This window comes from Azolla caroliniana, unplaced genomic scaffold, assembly GCF_043228905.1.
Source record: "Azolla caroliniana isolate FFs.n. ecotype wild unplaced genomic scaffold, voAzoCaro1.0.p SCAF_10, whole genome shotgun sequence".
Lineage (NCBI taxonomy): Eukaryota > Viridiplantae > Streptophyta > Polypodiopsida > Salviniales > Salviniaceae > Azolla > Azolla caroliniana.
Genome location: NW_028230445.1, coordinates 17,806,983 through 17,823,211, shown reverse-complemented (window position 1 = coordinate 17,823,211; position 16,229 = coordinate 17,806,983). Strand labels below are relative to the sequence as shown.

Here is a 16,229-nt window from a genome sequence, read left to right as displayed (position 1 = left end):
AGTTTTGCTTAATCTCCTCAAAAAATGCCCCCCCTACCATTTTCTGGTTGTTTCCTTGGGGGTAGACTTTGTATCTGTTAGTCATGTTTTCATCGGTCTCTCTCTTTTTTTTCTTTTTTGTAATTAGCTTACCTTGTTGGTAAGTTGTTACCCTACAAGTCATTATGTCTTGGGTTCAAAACCCAATTTTACTCACCTTTGTATTATATACCCCATACATACACATCTCTTAATGTTTAATTCACTAGATGCCACTGTGGAATGTAGGGGTTGAACCCATGACCACCTGGTCTCCATTGGGCAACCTTATCAACTAAGCTACATCCATCTAGGCACTCTCTCTCTCTCGTAATGAGCTTGCCCTAGTGGTAAGTCAATAACACTACAAGCACTGTGTCTTGGGTTCAAAACCCAATTTTCTCACCTCTCTATTATATACTTCATATATATCTCTATTTCACTAGATGCCACTGTGGAATGTAGGGGTTGAACCCATGACCACCTGGTCTCCATTGGGCAACCTTACCAACTAAGCTACATCCATCTAGGCACTCTTTCTCTCTCTCTCTCTCTCTCTCTCTCTCTCTCTCTATCAATCTGCCCCCAATGTTAGTAGAAGCACTCTTCCAATTGGTAGTTTTTATTCGTAGGATGCATAGCCAACCACAAGATAGGATATCCCGTCAAGCTTTTTAGGCATCCCGATCCCTATATGAGTCCGGAGATAGTAGCTCTTAGTATAGCATTGTAGTGCATTGGTTACTTGCAAATGGCATAGACGTTAATAACCTACCTCCCCTTAGGTACAACCATGGGACTGATCAAACTTTAATCTCTCATGAGGACCGTAATAAAGCAATACGCCAAGAAATATGGCAAATTTATACCCAATATAAACGGATCACCCCACGAGAGCCACTCCCATCTAAAATGTTGTACTATAAGGAACACTTCATGCACTTCTCTGAGCTAGGTTTTATTACACGACCAAAATATCTAGATACATTCTTGACAAATGCATTAAGGGTGCCCATTGGACAACTTAGGAAATCATCCCACCAACTTGAGATTGAGAATGGTCATATTAATGGAGTCCCTAGAGAGGAAAGGCTATGTATCACATAGAGATAGAGGATGAGTATCACTTTACATGCAAGTGTCCAACTTATGCCGAGATAAGGGCGAAATACCAAGACATACTATGATCCTCTCCCACCCTCTCCAAACTATTAGATACCCCCTGGTTATAAAGAGACTAGGTAGGTATATCTTAGAGCTAAAACAACATAGGGAGGAAAAACTACAAAATGTTAACCATAATCATTTTAATATTCACCAACATGTAACTAATATAAGTTTTCAGGAACAAGGTGAGACGATGAATGTGAACACACCTACACCACTCGACCTCTCTCTTGATGAAATAGAAATGCAAAGAACAACCAAACGCCCTCGGATGTCGAGCTTCAAAGCAACTTGACGTGGAGTAGAAACAATTAAGAAGATAAGGGAACGTGAGCTACGCCACCTAGAAGCTATGGTTGTGGTATCTTTTACATTGGGTCTACGGGCCACCTCAACATCGAAACCTTTTGACCTCCCGCTTCTTTTTGAGAGACTTGGATGGAAATGAAACTAGGCCTAGTATAAAGTCATTTCCTTATAGAACATGTTTTTTTTGCTAGAACTCTTTAGCTTAAGTTCTATTTTATTTTTTATTTTTTTAACTTTTACTTTCGATGAATGGGTCAATACCCCATTTTTATTGTGAACCAATTGTCTCATGGGCCAATTTTGGTCTTAGAAGACTTTAATATATCTTTCTTTCTTACTTACTTTCTTTCTCTCTCAAATTTTTTTGCATACATACTAAATTAGGTGTCAACTTCTCAAAAACAAATATTATGCTTGTGAAGAGCTAACAAAAAAAAAGATAAACCGTGCATTATGTACAATAATTAGCCACTTGAATATGTGGAAAGTGTCACGGACATGACAACAATCATGTCAAGATTCGAACTCTTCACCTCTTGTATATAGGCTAGTGTTATATTCTTTTTTTTGTTCCAAAGAAAACACTACTTCGCATTAGTTAGCAAACAAATTACATCATAGGCCACCAAAAATTCATCAACCCTCACTCTAGCCTTCTCACCAAAGTGGTCATAGTCCCCACCTCATTTTCAACAAAAGTATCCCAACAACTCTTATAACCTAGTAATTCATACCATATCTATACATATTTACAGCACCTGGTTCCTGATGCAAGTGTTATATTCTAACCAACACATCCAAATACATAGTCATGTTATTTATATATTAGTAGATTATCTATATTCCAAGTTCTAGGAGTTTTTAGAAGCTTCCAGAAGCTTCTGCATGAAAATGGGCCGATGCATGGAACTACATGCATAGGCCACAAACATGTATAAATACTTATAACTTCCTTGATCCCTTTGAAGGGATTCAACATAGTCATTGATACATCAATCTAGTATTCTCGTTTCTCCCCATCTTCTCTCCTTTATTTACATCTCTGTCTTATGCTCTTGTGTCGTTCCTAGTGTCTTAAGTTCCTCGTCTCACCGCTCCCAACTTCCCGAGTTTCTACCCTCATCATGTCGAGTTCCACATTCGTAACCTTATCGGTCGTAGCCTCGTCATCTATGCTTTGTCGTAGTCTAGGGTTGGTGTATATGTGAGAGAAAGTTACGAATATCTTGGCCTTGAAGTCCCTTCAAATCATAGATGGAATGAATGTGCTACATGCCGCTTAAAGGTGGGAAAGAGAGCATATTATGCATAATATAATAACACATTCAATCATGGAGATATTGAGCGTTGGGTCCTCAAGAAATACCTTTTCGGGACTTTGGTGACATCAATGCTTCTTTATGGGGTGGTAGTATCCTTAAATCTACTTGGAATGAGTTTGTAAATGTCCAAAAACATTTTCTTACAAAGTTTTCTACAAGTTAAGAAACAAACACCATACACCCTCCTCCTCCTTGACAGAGAATCAAGTCTTCCCATTGAGATCATGGCCACAAAAAGGGTTGTTGAATACATGCTTACGGTTCAAAAAATTCCCTCACATAGACTTCCTATAATTGCATGGGAAGCGATCAAAAAGATCCAAAAGATACATAAAAGCCAAAATTTGTGTTCTGGTTGGATACAAGATTTGGAAAAATGGTTTAATAGATAGGATGCAACACACTTGCTTCATGATGCATCACTAGATTCCTTTGTAAATGATGCATTTTTGCGATGCCAATGTATCATGACATGGGACAAATGTGGAGGCTCACACTTCACACATTACACTACAGATGTGGAATGGGGAACCCATACTCATCGATACATGTTAGAGCCTATCCTATTGTTTGCCATTCGAACCATTGCTTTCATGCAACTTAGCTCACATGCATTGCGATGTGAGACAATACGTTGAGGCACAAGTGACGAGAGCGATCAACAATGCACACTTTGCCCTAAACAAGTTTAAGAGTCTTGAGTATCACACTCTGATCAGTTTCTCTACCTTCGATTGTATTCAACCATGCTTTCCATGCATCTTTGATCAAGCCCAATGCTTGCACAAATTTCTCTCACAACCGCAATGTGCACTCTCAATTGCAACATTCACTAGTAAAGTTCTTGAACATGAAGAGTTGTTACTCACTTTCACATGTATCACGTGAAATGTCATATTTGACCTCCAAAAATGATAATAGAATCTCTTTAAGTAGCTTACCCTAGTGGTAAGTCGATAACACTACAAGCACTGTGTCTTGGGTTCGAAACCCAATTTCCTCACCTCTCTATTATATACTTCATATATATCTCTATTTCACTAGATGCCACTGTGGAATGTAGGGGTTGAACCCATGACCACCTGGTCTCCATTGGGCAACCTTACCAACTGAGCTCTCTCTCTCTCTCTCTCTCTCTCTCGCACCCATGTAAAAACTCACAAGAACAATATATCACTCAAAGATGGGGGTTCATTAATGGTGGGAAACATGTCCCTCTGGATGGGAAGAGCAAGAGTCGAATCAGATGGAGTTGATGAATAATTCGGCCAAGGCCGAAAATTGATTATATAACCGATTTGGGAGACTATAATTGTAAATAGTCTAAATGTGCCCCAAGTGGGCTATGTCAATAAATAGGGCCTAGAAAGTTGTATAAGTATAAATACAACTAGGGCAAACTTTATGTAAGTGTAGTTGATCACTATTTTGTGTCGTTAGCAAAGGTAGTTGCCCTTGTAACCAGAGAGAGAGAGAGAGAGAGAGAGAGAGAGAGAGAGAGAGAGAGAGTGTGTGTGTGTGTGTGTGTGAGTGTGTGTAACTCTGTAGTCGTCAATCGACTAAGAAGAGGTAAAGGTCGTTGCCTTGAATCCCCTTGTTGTACTCCTCCCCGTATAGTGATATGTTTTGGAGTTTGTGGACTCCACATGTTTTTTTTCCCTTTCGGGTTTTCCATGTTAAAACATCTTGTGTCACTGATTTCTCTCGTTTTCTGTACTCCTGTTTTCTTGTATGTCTGTGCACTATCTATCTCGATTCTTTGCACCCAAATATTACATACGAGAAAACGGTTGAGGCCAGTCAAAAAATGTAATGGGAAAGAGGACATCAAGAACATAGGAAGGTAATTGTCTTTGGAGTAGAGACCTAATGACGACATTGGGTGGGGAGGTGGTTGCATGATTTATGTCAAACGGGTGAGTAATTGGTGAGGGTTGTCACATGGGAAAGGGCTCAAGGATTCATGAGTAAAAAATGGTTGTTGAGTTGAGAAGGTTCTTTGGGTGGTGTGAATAGTACCAAAAATGTTGGAGGCATTGGAAGGTTTTTAGAGACTAAGTGGTGCTCGTGAAAAAGCTCAAACAAGACAATGATTACAATCACACTAAAGAAATGAGCTCACAATTTATGAGAGTTAAGGATGGGCAAATCTCATGAATTAGACAAAACTCACGAGAAGGAAGTGGCTCATTATATAGTATGATCTCAAGATAAAAAAGGAGGCCATGATAGATAGAGCTCACGATAGAGTAAAAAAAGACGAAGTCCATACTTATAGACTCTACAAACAAACATTATAAACATCAGACAAAATGCCTAGGCCAAAATAAGCTCTCGAGCATAATCGAAAGCCTGAAACAAATTAAACTCATAGGCCAAATTTAGCTCATGAGTCAAACAAACACATCAATCAAATATTGATAGAGAAAATGTTGAAAGGAAAACATTACATAGTCACTATTGAACCTAAGATCATGGATCGGCAAACCTCAGAGTATATGCCCACCACACCAACTCAATTTAAAGAGAATTTAAGCTCAGTTGTATTGGTGGAATGGTGTAGATTATGGAAAAGTAGAAAGGCATTAGCATATATTGTGGAGTGGGGCTGACCGAGTCCGATTCAGTCCCAACCACTCCCATGCGAAGCGCCATGCAAGTAGCCCATGCAGCCACGATGAGTAATGATTATGCACCATGCGTGTCGCCCAAATTGGGCCTTGTTATGTACATATAATGTAGGTGAGGGTAGGTCACTATATATACATAAGTGAAGGGTATGTTCACTAATGTTAAAAAGGGACTAATGTGTTTGGATAGAAGGAATGATAGGTGCATGTACTATCATGATTTGGACAACCAATGAATGGAGAGTCTTTTAGAAAGGCACATTTATTCAAGGGGCCTAGGAAGAGGTATAAATATGAGGCTTCGCTACCCTCATATGCACACTATGTCGGAAGGTTGTTGACTTAGACACCGGTGGTGCGGGCAAGGCTTTCATCTTGACGATCGTGTTATCTCTTCCAAGGTATTAGTCATCCTAATATCTTGCGATATGGGACGTCAGTGGTAGGTTGGCTATGTCTTGATCATAGCTCGGGGGTGGTCGGGTGGAACGGGTTCTTCTATCCAATCTATTTTCCTTCTTTTTATTTTATTTTGGTCTATTGATTAGTAGTAATGGGTGAAAGCATGCGAGTGGAAACAATTAGCTATGTCCTTGACATAGCTAATTAGCTATGCAAAAAGCTACCATTGATAAATAGTCATTTTAGTAAAAAGCCATCATTAATAAATTAAGTATGCAAAAAACTACCATTGAAAATACTAGAGTGTTTTAATTACATATGTAAATGAGTGCCATAAATGTGCAACATAAATTGATGTGTGCACCATAAATGTGTACCATAAATTATATATCGAATTCCTAGGTCCATTATGCATGATCCTTTGCCACATCACGTAGGCCATCTCTAGTTGAGTACTGTGGGTTAGTTGCTACCACTGTTGCTAAACCCTATCGAGTCCACCTGCCGCCACTCTACACTGAGGGGCCGCTACTGTGCGTTCCAAGCATCATCAAAGAGCTGCTCAATCTGACGGGGTTCTCTTCTCTGTGACACTCTACACTCAGGGGCCACTACTGTGCATTCCAAGCATCATCAAAGAGCTGTTCAATCTGACGGGGTTCTCTTCTCTGTGCCACTCTACACTCAGGGGCCATTACTGTGCGTTCCAAGCATCATCAAAGAGCTGTTCAATCTGAGGGGGTTCTCTTCTCTTTGCCACTCTACACTCAGGGGCCATTACTGTGCGTTCCAAGCATCATCAAAGAGCTGTTCAATCTGAGGGGGTTCTCTTCTCTATGCCACTCTACACTCAGGGGCCGCTGTTGTGCGTTCCAAGCATCATCAAAGAGCTGTTCAATCTGACGGGGTTCTCTTCTCTTTGCCACTCTACACTCAGGGGTTGCTACTGTGCGTTCCAAGCATAATCAAAGAGCTATTCAATCTGACGGGGTTCTCTTCTCTTTTCCACTCTCACTCAGGGGCCGCTACTGTGCGTTTCAAGCATCATTGGTAACTGTTCAATCTGACGGGGTTCTCTTCTCTTTTCCACTCTCACTCAGGGGCCGCTACTGTGCGTTTCAAGCATCATTGGTAACTGTTCAATCTGACGGGGTTCTCTTCTCTATGCCACTCTATTCTCAAGTGCCTTCTATGTGCGTTTCAAGCATCATCGGTAACTGTTCAATCTGACGGGGTTCTCTCCTCCATTGCCATCATTCTATACTCAGTTGCCACTACTGTCCAGTCCCGGATTGCTTCCACATTTCGATTTGACGGAGTTCACTCATCCAACGGCAACATTCTACACTCAGTTGTTGCCATTAGTCGGTCTTGGATCGCCTCCTCAACTGTTGGATCCAACAGAGTGAAATCCTCTACTGTTCGGTCTTGGATTGCAATAACTTTTCTGTCTATTGATTATCTTGTGTATTGTTGTGTCTAATCTTGTGTATTGTGTGGAATATTTTTGTGTATTGTTGTTGCCCATAGCCATCTTTAATACTTGTTTTTTTTTCTGGAAATTTAGGGTTTTAACATGTCTAGCCAAATGGAAGGGGAAGAAGGGTGTTTAGAATTACCCCTCAATGATCATAAGGATAGGGATGATGTTATCAGGACACAACAAGCCATACGAAACTATTGGGCAGAAAAAAAAAGGAAACATCGTCAATTGTTGAAGGATACGAAAGCCACACTCAGTAAAGGTAAGGATAGTTTAGCTGAGAATGTAAGTAATGCGACTACCATCATAGAGAGAAAGGTTGTAGACTATTTCAATGTTCAAACCAAGCACATCAGCAATGAAGAAAAGAAGGTAGTACTTTATGGAATATGTAATGATCCATCGATAAAGGACTTAGTTGATTGTGATGGTCTTAATGCAAACACATCATCTATTTTAGTAAATAATCTTCGTAATAGTTTCGTATCCATGAGCAGGTCAGAAGATGATCTTGTCTTAAAAAGGTCTAGTCTAATGATGTTACTTAATAGTGATGTTGACGATATAAACATCAGTGAGCTATCTAAGGTAATTGGTGTTAGTAGAAAAACAGTGTACAATACAATGAACCGTATAATTTCCTCGGGTGAAGGAACTAGTCTACTAAAGCTAACTACAAGATGTAAGCCAATGACACCCATAACATTTGAAATCAAGGATGTAATCACAATGTTTTGGACTAATGAGAGTAGGGTTTCACCCAATAAAAAGGATTTATGCAGGAAACGTGTTGGAAGAAATCAATATGAGGAGCATCCCATTCATCTTCTTGATGTACCTCAGGTATTTACATTTATCTCAACATTTGTTTTGACTCTACTCGGAAAGTTAATTAGCTCAGTTAGCTATCATGGTAGCTAGTTAGCTATTTCGTTATTACCAGCTAATTAGCTACTAGGAAAGCTAATTAGCTACCATGATAGCTAATTAGCTACCATGATAGCTAATTAGCTACTATGATAGCTACTACATAGGTAACTGGCTACTCTCAATAGCTACTACCATGATAGCTAATTAGTTAGGATAGCTAATTAGCCACCATTATAGCTAATTAGCTACCATGATAGTTAATTAGTTACTAGGACAACTAATTAGCCACCGTGATAGCTAATTAGCTACCATGATAGCTAATTAGCTACTATACCAGCTAATTAGCTACCATGATAGCTAATTAGTTACTAGGAAAGCTAATCAGCCACCATTATAGCTAATTAGCTACTAGACCAGCTAATTAGCTACCACGATAGCTAATTAGCTACTAGACCAGCTAATTAGCTACCATGATAGCTAAATAGTTACTAGGAAAGCTAATTAGCCACCATGATAGCTAATTAGCTACTAGACAAGCTAATTAGCTACCATGATAGCTAATTAGTTACTAGGAAAGCTAATTAGCCACCATGATAGCTAATTAGCTACTAGAGCAGCTAATTAGCTACCATGATAGCTAATTAGCTACTAGGACAACTAATTAGTTACTAGGACAGCTAATTAGCTACCATGATAGCTAATTAGCTACTACGACAGCTAATTAGCCACCATGATAGCTAATTAGCTACTAGAATAGCTAATTAGCTACCATGATAGCTAATTAGCTACTAGGACAACCAATTAGCTACTAGGACAGCTAATTAGCTACCATGATAGCTAATTAGCTACTACGACAGCTAATTAGCTACCATGATAGCTAATTAGCTACTAGAATAGCTAATTAGCTACCATGATAGCTAATTAGCTACTACGACAGCTAATTAACTACCATGATAGCTAATTAGCTACTAGGACAACTAATTAGCTACTAGGATAGCTAATTAGCTACCATGATAGCTAATTAGCTACTAGAATAGCTAACTAGCTACTAGAATAGCTAACTAGCTACTAGAATAGCTAATTAGCTACTAGGATAGTTAGCTAGTTACGAGAATAACTAATTCCCCTTTATTACGCAGGTCGATTTATTTATTAGGTTCAAACGAATGCATCCAACTATCAAAGTTCAACTACGAACATTCGAGTCTCTTAAGCCACACTTTGTGAGACGCTTAAAGGATCGATACACATGTTGTTGCATTTACCATGTACAGATGGGTTTTCTGAAGGACTCTGTTAATCTACTACGTCACCATAGCGCATCCCTAACTAATACAGTTTGCACATGTGGGTGCCCAATCTGTCGATCAAGCCCGCAAGAGGAGTGTAAATCATCTGAGCACGTTATCTCTTCCATGAGTTATTTATTAGATTCAATATTGTGTCCGAGAGAATCTGACGCTATCTTCCATATTCATAAATGTGTCATGGGTTTATGTCAAGATTGTGGCCCTACTAGATTTAGGTGGTGTCCAAATGAATTGAGTAGTGAAATATTGATCTCTGTGAAGTTATTTGAGTCAGTGAACACCAATTTCGAAGGAAAGGTGTGTAAAAGAAAGGATCTAGTTCGGAAGATGCTTAAACCAAGGGATTTGGTGTCTCTGTTTGTAGTATCTCTAGGAAAGTTCATTAAACACAACTTCATTTATTCATGGCAGGCCCATCAGTTTAAGACTTGCATATCTGATTTCCCAAATGATGTAGTAGTCTCAGTAGTAGATTTCGCAGAGAATTATACTTTCAAGCAGCAGAATGAAATTCAATCTATGCATTGGTGTTCAGTTCAGGTAACCATTTTTGTGCACATAACATATTTTCGAGTTTCAGGTGATGTTAAAAAAGTAATTCATTTCTTTATTTCCGATGATAAGAAGCATGATACCTTGTTCGTCCAACACTGTTTTAAGTTACATTGGCAGTGGTTATTAGCTCAACGTTTGGAGCTTACTCAACATTGGGTCTGGTCTGACGGAGCTGCGTCACAATTCAAGGCTCGACGTCCATTTTATTTTGTGGGGAGGTATCCTGCTATAACAGGTTTGGAGATGAGATGGAATTTTTTTGGGTCTGGCCATGGTAAAGGTGAACATGATGGTGCAGGGGCTGTTATAAAGCGGGCACTTACCCATGAACAACTAAAGACAGATGGTGTGCACATGAATTGTGCATCACATGTAGTTGAATTTTTAAGAACAAATATGTCGACGAGTGCCATAGGTGTTTATTCCTCGCAAGTTCGAGATATCAAATGTGAATTTTGGGAAGTGAAGATAGATGAAGTAAATAGGGAGAAGACCTGGGAGTGCCAAGGAATTCCCGAATTGCGATCTTTGCATGTTGTTCGCGGTTATTCCAGGTTGGATGGTCATTGTATTGCGGTTAGAGAATTGACTTGTTTTTGCTTCCATTGTGTGCAGGGAAATTGGAGATATTGTCTAAACAAAGCATACATTCAGAATTGGGAGTATCACACTTTGAATGATAAGGAAGCAGTTGATGGAGAAACAGGGCAGAATGCTGACTTCACATATGAGGGACTTGGAGATACTTTGAGTGATGTCCTGAACGTTGGGGATAACTTCGTTGTAAATGCTGAAGAAGGCAATTCAGAGGGTGCTGATTTCTATATATTAAAGTGCACGGTTAGTAAACAGTGTGCAAGGCAGAATATTGTAGATGCATGGGGAAATTTTGTATCTGCCGGGACATTCTACATCGAAGGCATTTTTTATGCAAAACTAGATGACTACGAATATGTGTACAGGCTGTTAGAAGACAAACCAGCGGCGTATATGTACTCTCATTTGGTCAGATGCATCAACGTCCCAATGTCAGAATACAATAGCTGCTCCGGTTTATACACTGTTGGTGCTAATGTGTATGAATGTATTTACAATAGTATGCCATGGAATTTGTAGCTACAAGTAGCACTTACCATGTTCTCTTGTAAAACAAACATGTATTTCGCGAAAACAGATCAATAAATTCGTTTGGAATCAATTTCTTGTATACAGTCTGCTTTCTGTGCTTCTTTCTCAATAAAATCATGTCTTTTTTGTTAAGTTTTAAGTTATAAGTTATAGTGAAATAGTCATCAGTAGCTAATTAGCTGTACAAATGCAGCTAATTAGCTGTACAAATGCAGCTAATTAGCTGTACAAATGTATTTACAATAGTATGCCATGGAATTTGTAGCTACAAGTAGCACTTACCATGTTCTCTTGTAAAACAAACATGTATTTCGCGAAAACAGATCAATAAATTCGTTTGGAATCAATTTCTTGTATACAGTCTGCTTTCTGTGCTTCTTTCTCAATAAAATCATGTCTTTTTTGTTAAGTTTTAAGTTATAAGTTATAGCGAAATAGTCATCAGTAGCTAATTAGCTGTACAAATGCAGCTAATTAGCTGTACAAATGTATTTACAATAGTATGCCACGGAATTTGTAGCTACAAGTAGCACTTACCATGTTCTCTTGTAAAACAAACATGTATTTCGCGAAAACAGATCAATAAATTCGTTTGGAATCAATTTCTTGTATACAGTCTGCTTTCTGTGCTTCTTTCTCAATAAAATCATGTCTTTTTTGTTAAGTTTTAAGTTATAAGTTATAGCGAAATAGTCATCAGTAGCTAATTAGCTGTACAAATGCAGCTAATTAGCTGTCAATAGCTAAATAGTCATCAATAGAATGAAATCAACAATCTGCAACATATTCCTCAAATTACACAGTAGATAAGTACAGTGGGAACAAGTAATTAAATTCTTCATTGAATAATGTCATCTCTTTACATATTTATAAATTACCATTGGAAATGTCTACAAATCTCCTATAAACAGCTAAGCTCTTGCTAGTCAGTGGAACGAGTCTACATATATTATCCGCATATTGAGCTCGGTATGGAGTCCACAACCATGCACCTAGTTGGCAGCTCACTGTTTGCACCAGGTACTGTTCAGGCATTTCCTCGGGTAGAATGAGACAGCATCTCCGAATATTGAAGTAGTGTCGGAAATGTTCTGTATCCAAAATCAATGTATTGTCAGCATTATATTCAGGCCAAGTAGCCCAAAAATCAGAAAGCCTCTTGAATCTTGCAGCTTCCATCTGCTCACAATTTTCTCGTGCCCATTGACCTTTAAAACGACTTCGCCATTTTGGGAAGAATCTTGCCAAACACTTCCACACATCTGATTTTGGTTTTTCACTCCAAATAAACAAATCGAAGTACTCCACAGCCCACTCTAGAAACTGATTTGCGTCCCTCCTTGGCTGCATATATCTCACACTCATCAAGACTTTATCAAGCTCCAAGATCAAGGCTCTTCGCTCGACTTCTAGTGGTTTAGGTTTCCATTCCTGAAACTGAGCCGCTGTTACACCATTTTCTGGTAGGATACGATCAATCTCAATCAGCTCAGGTTCGGCTGACACAACTGGTGTCCTTTTCCTCTTTAAACCCCTAGTCGACTGTGTTGGGCCTAGCTTCACATTCTGGTGCTCTTGTTTTGTCGACTTAGTTATCAATCCTTGGATTACCTCAGTGCATGTAGCTACTGTTCTGCTCGATATCAGTCCACTGGTATCACATGCTGCATCTACCTGCAACACCAAGTCATCCGTGCTACATGCTGCATCTACCTGCAACACCAAGTCATCCGTGCTACATGCTGCATCTACCTGCAACACCAAGTCATCCGTGCTACATGCTTGATCAACTTGTGTGACCAGATCACTTGTGTCAGTTGCTACATCTACTTTCAAGATGGGGCCCTTTAAACATGCCGCAACATCAACAGTATCCACACTGCCATTGGCCTTACGAGCAATAGAATCAAACCCTTTAGACTCTGCAACATCAGAAAACACCAACATATTCACACTCACAAAGTAACTACTAGTCTCACAAAACAATATCCTGAACATCAAAGAGTTTCAGTCATAGAACAACACTCTTCAAATTATCTTGGAAAAACATCATAGAGTTCCATTACATAATGTGGATCAAGCAACAACCAATCTGAGGTTTTACTTGTCCAACAGGATAGTAAAACTTCATAAAACCCTAGCAAAATCCCTAAGCTAACAATCATATCCAACTAAACAGTATTTCGCTCCACTACGTCTGGGCCCCTTGACCGAGTAACTGGTCTTGTTCCCGATCGTGGCCCCTTCTTCAGCCTTTTTCTGGTTGGTTCCCCATTTAGCCTTGCTTCTAGGACCCAATGCGCAAGTGTGTCCTCCTCCGACAACCTTCCCATCGCCTCAGCAGCTAATTGCACATCAGCTGTTTCTTGAACTAGCTTTTCAAGTACAGAGGGATCTGTTTGGACATTTTCAGTAGTTGGGCTCGGTGGGGTGGAATCAAGGTCTTGAGATTCGAAGAAATGTTGCATCAAGTGTTCATAAACACTGTTGTTGTGAACCTCAGTTTTACATGTTGTTTCCACTATTTCATGGCATTTCACATCGTTGCCTAATTCAGTACACTGTTCCAAAAGAATAGGGTGCAGCTGATCTGAAGGAGATGTGATAGCAGGACTCTTACTTTCAGCCACATTGGCAGTAGTATCCTCATCTGTTGCAGCATCATCAGCACCAGACACATCATGTGTCGTCCTTAATCCACAAGATTCTACAATAACATGACAGTTATTTAGGATAGCTAATTAGCTACTTTACTAAACTATGGTAGAAGCTAGGATAGCTAATTAGCTAGTACGATAGCTAATTAGCTAGTACGATAGCTAATTAGCTAGTATGATAGCTAATTAGGTACTTTACTCAACTATGGTAGTAGTTAGGATAGCTAATTAGGTACTTTACTCAACTATGGTAGTAGTTAGGATAGCTTATTAGCTACTAGGATAGCTAATTAGCTGCTAGTAGCTAATTAGCTACTAGGATAGCTAATTAGCTGCCAGTAGCTAATTAGCTACTAGGATAGCTTATTAGCTACTTTACACAACTATGGCAGTAGCTACTAGGATAGCTAATTCGCTAGGATAGCTAATTCGCTAGTAGGATAGCTAATTAGTTGCCAGCAGCTAATTAGCTAGTAGGATAGCTAATTAGCTACTAGGATAGCTAATTAGTTGCCAGTAGCTAATTAGCTAGTAGGATAGCTAATTAGGTACTTTACTCAACTATGGTAGTAGCTAATTAGCTACTAGGATAGCTAATTAGCTGCTAGTAGCTAATTAGCTACTAGGATAGCTTATTAGCTACTTTACACAACTATGGCAGTAGCTAATTAGTTACTAGGATAGCTAATTAGTTGCCAGTGGCTAATTAGCTAGTAGGATACCTAATTAGCTTTTTTACACAACTATAGTACTAGCTAATTAGCTAGTACCATAGCTAATTACCTACTAGGATAGCTAATTAGCTAGTAGGATAGCTTATTAGCTACTTTACACAACTATAGTAGTAGCTAGGATAGCTAATTAGCTACTATGGTAGCTAATTAGCTACTTTACTCAACTATGGTAGTAGCTAGGATAGCTAATTAGCTACTTTACTAACTATGGTAGTAGCTAGGATAGCTAATTAGCTACTTTACTAACTATGGTGGTAGCTAGGATAGCTAATTAGCTACAATGAAAGCTAATTAGCTACTTTCTCAACTATGTAGTAGCTAGGATACCTTATTAGCTACTAGGACAGCTAATTAGCTGCCAGTAGCTAATTAGCTACTAGGATAGCTTATTAGCTACTTTACACAACTATGTCAGTAGCTAATTAGCTACTATGATAGCTAATTAGCTAGTAGGATAGCTAATTAGCTAGTAGGATAGCTAATTAGTTGCCAGTAGCTAATTAGCTAGTAGGATAGCTAATTAGCTTTTTTACACAACTATGGTACTAGCTAATTAGCTAGTACCATAGCTAACTAGCTACTAGGATAGCTTATTAGCTACTTTACGCAACTATGTCAGTAGCTAATTAGCTACTATGATAGCTAATTAGCTAGTAGGATAGCTAATTAGTTGCCAGTAGCTAATTAGCTAGTAGGATAACTAATTAGCTTTTTTACACAACTATGGTACTAGCTAATTAGCTAGTACCATAGCTAACTAGCTACTAGGATAGCTTATTAGCTACTTTACACAACTATGGCAGTAGCTAATTAGTTACTAGGATAGCTAATTAGTTGCCAATGGCTAATTAGCTAGTAGGATAGCTATTTAGCTTTTTTACACAACTATGGTACTAGCTAATTAGCTAGTACCATAGCTAATTAGCTACTAGGATAGCTAATTAGCTAGTAGCTCATTAGCTGCCAGTAGCTAATTAGCTAGTAGGATAGCTAATTAGAAAAGACTAAGCTTATTAGCTACAGTATGGTATACCTGTTTGTTTTCTCCACTCATTTGGTAGAGTTGTACTGCAATCTCCCAAACAGAATGCAGCAATTCGACAGGCATGTTGAAAACAAAGCAGATGGTATGTGTGGTTGCATGGTTGTAGGTGAACCAACAAAGACGCAGTTTTGTCCTCCACACCTAACCCGCAAGCGATGCAACGTGCTTGAACTGTCAATAAATCATTTTCTGGTTCTACTTCATTTGGTAAGGGAGCAAGAATGTTCAGGTCCAAATCCTGTCTGGTCCTTACCATTCCCTCCACAAAATGTAGCTTCTTCTTAAGGCAGCTAACTACCTGTTCTTGATGAATGTATTGTTCCTTCAACGCAACAGAGAAATTTACCGATTAATTATTCTTGTTGTTGAAAGATACACCAACTTTGCTCAGGAATCGTTAACTTACTTGAAGCTTATCCAAATTGTAATCTGCAACAGTATTTACACCTAGAAGGTCCAAGTTCATTGAAAGAACCTGGATCTCTATTTGCAGTTCTATTTTACGCTGGGGATCCAGTGGCCCCTCTAATTCAAGCTCCTGTTGCGCAACCTATTCCAGATAATGCTTGATTAGCACATTTTACCCGTTATTTATAACA

The 16,229-nt window shown here is 39.0% G+C and overlaps 1 long non-coding RNA gene across 1 annotated transcript in view; it reads right to left on the bottom strand.

Moving 5' to 3' along the window:
- Window positions 1–3,762: 3,762 nt before the first annotated feature.
- LOC147859299 (uncharacterized) overlaps window positions 3,763–16,229 on the bottom strand; it is a 28,582-nt gene continuing 16,115 nt past the window's right edge. Inside the window, exon 2 of the long non-coding RNA XR_015530305.1 lies at window positions 3,763–3,936. This is a non-coding gene — a long non-coding RNA (uncharacterized LOC147859299). The remainder of the gene's footprint in view (window positions 3,937–16,229) is intronic.